At 39.3% G+C, this 6,000-nt stretch overlaps 1 protein-coding gene across 7 annotated transcripts in view; it reads left to right on the plus strand.

Moving 5' to 3' along the window:
* LOC101628907 (putative RNA-binding protein Luc7-like 2) overlaps window positions 1-6,000 on the plus strand; it is a 56,147-nt gene that overhangs the window by 14,883 nt on the left and 35,264 nt on the right. The window lies entirely within an intron of this gene.

Genomic DNA, 6,000 nt, shown 5'->3' on the forward strand with positions numbered 1-6,000 from the left:
GTGCAGCACTGTGAAGCATGAATTTGATCCCTGGCCAGAGAGCTGACCCATATGGCACAACAGACCTCTTCTGACCCACCCACTGCTCCCTTTAGAGGTGTACAGTACATCTGCCTTTTGCTGCTCCCTGCTCTGTCTTTCGTGAAATCTTTCACCCCCTCATCTCTGACCTGTATCCCAGTTCTTGTATGTGTAACTAAATGAATCCTTAAAAAATAATTTTTTTGCAGTAATGGTATTGCAAAACCAATTGCTGTGCTTTGTAGCTTTTCCATTCTTAACAGCAATTAAAATTTAAAAAAAAATTGAATGAAAGAGGCAGTTATGATATACACAGTAGTTACACTTTTAGTTCGGAAATAATAAAAATGATTTTAAAATTCTTTACTGTAGAGCATAGTAAAATCTAATCCAAAACAGTATACTTTTTTGTCAAGATTTATATACATTTACATTGTGGAAATTATAGCCAGGGGAAATACAATAGTAGATACTTAGGAAATATTTAATTTGTGAGTACTGTTGTCTCTTGATGTTTATGTTGCCGACTCAAAAAATATAAAGCTCACTTAATTTTGATTCTGTATCTAATGGTAATTGGCTAGTATTAGTATATTGTTACATTTGCTTGTGGGAAAGACCATTGGTACCATATTATGTTAAATATTTCAGTTATACTATAAGAAATGCAGTTTTTGAGTATATGAGTTAGGATTAGATAACTAACCCTGTTTGCTTTAAAATTACCATAAGTATTTTCTGCTGTATTATCAAAATCTCTATATAGTCTGTTATCTTTAGTATACTTTTATTCTCAGTATTTAATAGTGTACTTGTGTAAGTTATCACTTCAAATAAATTTCGAGTAAAAGATAAACAAAGTGGCAGAATATTTTTAATATCGTAGTACTTTATAATCTGCCAAAACAAGCTTTGACATTATTTTTCAGATATGATTTCATTTATTTAAGTATGTATTTATGCATATAAGAACTGGGGTTCGGGCCAGAGGAGCAAGAGATGAGAGGATTCACCAGACACAGTGGGGAACAGAATAGGTGGATCCACTAAACTACATTGCTAAGAGGAGCAGAGGGTGAGACAGGAGATGTCTGCTGCATCATGTGGGTCAGCTCCCTGGCCAGGGTTGCCTCAGAAACTGATAAAAGCTTGATAGTACTGAGATTTTAATCGCTGTGCCACCAGGGAGCCTCTTCTCACTTTTTCTTATAGCTGGTGTCATATCCTTAAAATAGTCAGGGTTTAGCTGTCCGAAAGCATTTTTCGTGTTGTCATATTCCTGTTCTTTCTTTCAGTCTTCATGCTTTTACAGATGCATCTTTATCTCAGGAAATTTATTCTTTAACCTCTGTATAAACCTCTTGATTTATTTTACCCTCATCACATTTATTTGTATAAAAATATATGTAACATTTTATATATACACATATATATTACGTCATTTTTCCTTTTGGTGCAAAGCATGCTTTCTTCTTTCAGGTATAGTCCCTGTAAAATTTCCATCACTGGGCCCTCCCTGGTGGTGCAGCGGGTTAAAGCACAGCACTAGAAGCTAAAGCCACTTCAGCATGAGTTTGATCCCCGCCCTGGAGGTGATCCACATGGCGCAGCAGACCTCTCCTGTCTTCCTGCTGCTCCCCTCAGCAGTGTGCTTAGTCAGTCAGCCTGTTCTGTTCTCCACTCTGTCTCTGGTGAATCCTCACCACCCCTGCGACTCTGGCCTGACTTCTGTATGCATATATAAATAGATAAGTCTTTTTTTCAAAAAAATTCCCATCACAGTTTATCTGTGCACTACCACTATAGTCCCTTGTGTTCTTCCCTCCTGTTTTGATCTTTTCTCCTTACCCCCCCTGCATGTGTCTCTGATTAATAGTTGCCTGTTAATTTTTTTAAAGATTAATTTATTTATGCACACAGAACTGGGGTACAGGCCAGAGGTGTGTAGGTGGTGAGAGGGTTCACCAGAGACAGAGTGGGGAGCAGAACAAGCAGATTGACAAAAAGTACACTGCTGAGGGCATCAGTGGGTGAGATAGAATTCTGCTGCACCTTGTGCTAGCATGTCCTCTACCTGGGGATCGAACTCGTGCTGAGGCAGTTGTGGCTAGGCTAGCTTCCATAGTGCTGCACTCTAACCCGTTGGGCCACCAGGGAAGGCCCGACAGCACATGTTTTTAATTGTGTTCCAGCTATTTGGAATCAAAACTCTGTTCTTTTTTCCTCACCTGGTGGGGGCTCCTGGTTGTTTCCTTAACCTTGCTCATGAATTTATTAAATTCTCTGAGATATGATCCACGAGTGTGCCCTAGTAAATTTTTTTTTGAGCCCTAGTAATTTTAACTTATCCAGAATCATTCACCCTTCCTAATTTTAAAGTAAAACTGCTATTGAACCCAATTTCTTAAGTTACTTACACACACACACACACACACACACACACACACACACACACACACACACACATCCTTACTCACCATGTTTTCTAGCTTGTAGGAAGTAATAGTTCTTCATTGTTAAGCAAAAAGGTTGAGTGATTGGTCTTAGACTTGCCTCTTAAGTTCTTGGGGTATATTGCATGTTTTCTTTCTCCAAGTTTTAAAATCTTAAAAACTTCTCTGAAATAAACATCTTAAAACCAGTGACAGTGAGATACTATCTTGATTGGCACAAAATTTAATGATGAGACTTAAAATTGATGGCATCGTGGATCACACAAAGAACAGCTAAAGGAGATTCCTTTTATAAAGGCACTTCACAGGGAAACGTAATAAGAAATATTTCCCTGTTTTCAGTGGGATTGTCATATTGTACAGATTGTCCATATATATGTAAGGATGGGATTAAGTGTAGTGACCCTCTTTTCAGAATGTAAACAGTTTTAAAGGACTTGTTGAGATTTCAGGATAGTCACAGAGTGGTGACCTTTAGCACCGTACGTTGTATGACTGCACTACCTTATTAATAGGATTATTTTTTACAGGTTGGTTAAAGGAGAGGCCCTCTGTAGAGGCATAGGTGGGCAGAAGAGTTGCTGCTAGAATGTTTTGTTTTAAACACTCTTTACTCCTTTTAAGATTTTTATTTATGTACACAAGAATTTGGGTGTAGGCTAGAGGATGGGTGATTATAAGAGGACAGCGGGGAGCAGAGCAAGTGGATTTACTGAAAATACACTGTTTAGGGGCACAGTGGGCAAAATAGAGGTCTGCTGTGTCGTATGGATCAGCTCCCTGGCCAGGGATCAGACTCGTGCTGCAGTGGCTGTAGTCGCTTGGTAGTACTGAGACGCTAACCCCTGCGCTACCAGGGAGGCCCAGTCCTTATTTAGATTATTGTTGTTAAGCTTTTCGATAACATAGGTGCTGAAGGCAGTGACTTTCATGTTTCTGAAGGCAGTTGGACGAATCTCATACACTAAAGGCATGGACAGAGGCAAGTCTTTCCTAGTTCTAGTAGAGTTTCACATGTTTTAAATACCAGATTTTCCATGAAACTTTGCTCAGAAATAGGAAAAAAAAAACTTAAAAAACTGATAATGAGAAATATTTACATGATAAGAATAAAGTAAATTTTTATTTGCTTTTTTTAAGTTGTTATTTAGGAGTGTTGGTTGTTAGAATGCTGACTGAATTGACTTTATGGTCTCCCAGTAGGTTCTAGGTTTTATCCAAAATAGAACTTTTAATAATGGTTGAACCTCCTTTATTGCTGCCTAACTTTTGAGATCTTATATAAAATCAGTTAGCTGGGTATGTACAAACCTGGACCCTTAAAACTGCTGGTTTTGGGGCCCTCCCTGGTGGTGCAGCGGATTAAAGCACAGCACTAAGAAGCTTAAGCCACTTCCGCATGGGTTCGATCCCCGCCTGCCCCGGAGGAGATCCACATGGCGGGGCAGACCTCTCCTGACCCGCCCGCTGCTCCCCTCAGCGGTGTACTCCGTCGATCTGCCTGTTCTGCTCTCCGCTCTGTCTCTGGTGAATCCTATCACCCTCCACATCTCTGGCCTGTACCCCAGCTGTGTACGAATAAATTGATAAATCTTTGAAAAAACAAAACAAAACAAAACAAAAAAACTGCTGGTTTCTTTCATAGTATACATGTAAAGGAGTTAAGAAAGTATGGTGAAAAGCTCAGGACCAGCTTTGAGTTACAAAATTAATGATTGTTAGTGGGAAATATGCTACCTTTTAACATATTAGGATTTAGAGAATATCTTAGTTTTGTTGAGTAGCTTTTCAAAATATGGTTGAGAGTAGTTTCACATATAAACGTCAACAAATCTATAGATACTTGAAATTCAACCTCTTCCCCAGTAGCAAGTGGTTTTAGCATTAACTTAGATTATTGGATTTTGGGTTTATTGCAGGTTTGTTTGTTTATTTAAATATTTATTTATTTATTTATTTATTTATTTATTTATTTATTTATTTATTTATTTATTTATTTATTTATTTATTTATTTATTTATTTATTTATTTATTTATTTATTTATTTATTTATTTATTTATGTATACAAGAACTGGGGTACAGGTCAGAGGTGCGGGGGTTGAGAGGATTCACCAGAGCCAGAGTGGGGAGCAAAACAGGTAGGCTGACTGAAATACACTGCTAAGGGGAGCAGTGGGTGAGACAGAAGAGTTCTGCCACACCATGTGCATCTCCTTTCTCACCAGGCATTGAACTCAGGCTTCAGTGGCTGCCCATAGCTTCATAAGTGCTTTAACCCATTGCATCACTAGGGTGGACACTGCAGGTTTAATTTTTAAAATACCAGTCAATTTCTGGAGCTTCTCAATGTGCCAGGTAACCTTGGGTTTTATCAGAGTTAGTTTTTGAAGTGTATTATGTCCAGCTTTGTGTTTTATTCTTTTACAAAAGTGTGTAGTTTATTTATTTATTTTAAAATTACTTACACATACAGAACTGGGGTACAGGTCAGAGGTGCAGGGGTAGTGAGAGGATTTACCAGAGACAGAGTGGGGAGCAGAATAGGCAAATCAGCGAAGTACACTGCTGAGGGGAACAGTGGGCGAGACAGGAGAGGTCTGCTGTGCCGTGTGGGTCACCTCGGGGCAGGGATCAAAGTTTCATTGAAGTGGCTTTGGCTAGCTTTCAGTGCTGCGTCCTTGACCCACTGCGCCACCAGGGAGGGCCCTGTAATTTATTCTTAAGATTCATTTATTTATGCATACAAGAGCTGTGGTGTAGTTTAGAGGTGGGAGTAGGAGGAGGGGTGTGAGGATTCGCCAGAGAACAGAGTAGGGGACTGGCAGATCAACTGAAATACATTACTGAGGGGAGCAGTGGGCAGTATAGAAGAGGTCTGCTGCACCACGTGTGTCAGCTCCCTGGCCAGGAACCGAACTTGAGGTGCCATGGCTGCCGATGTATCATAGTGCTGCACTTTTAACAAACCCTTGCACCACCAGGGAGGGCCCTGTACTTGTTTGTCTGTATGAGGACTGTCAGTAAATGGTTATTACCTCCTAAGAACTAGGGATTATCTTGTTATTTCCAGAACTTTTCAAGTCGAAAGAAATACTGTGTTCTGTGAGATTATTTATTGGAAAAAAGGGGTTGTTAGAGTTACAAAAGCATCATTTGAAAGATAGGGACAGTGAACACAGAATAGAGCAGGCACATTATAATGAAAACTTGAAGCTAATATTTTTATTGTACAGTTGATTAACCATAAACACTAAGCAAGTCATTGATTCTTTCACTAGAAATATCTTGTTTTTTCCTTTTTTCTATTTGTTACAGTAGTATTTTGAGTAATGAAATCTGAGTAATAGTGGAATTAAGCAGAGGAAATAGAAGGATGAATTAGATCACCTTAATGAGGGTCTTTTGGAGAAAGTAAAGAGAATTCACAATAAAAGTTAACCAGAGGGCCCTCCCTGGTGGCGCAGCGGGTTAAAGCACAGCACTGAGAATCTAAAGCCGCTTCCGCATGAGTTCGATTCCCGCCTG

This window comes from Condylura cristata, unplaced genomic scaffold, assembly GCF_000260355.1.
Source record: "Condylura cristata isolate star-nosed mole 26May11 unplaced genomic scaffold, ConCri1.0 scaffold00005, whole genome shotgun sequence".
Lineage (NCBI taxonomy): Eukaryota > Metazoa > Chordata > Mammalia > Eulipotyphla > Talpidae > Condylura > Condylura cristata.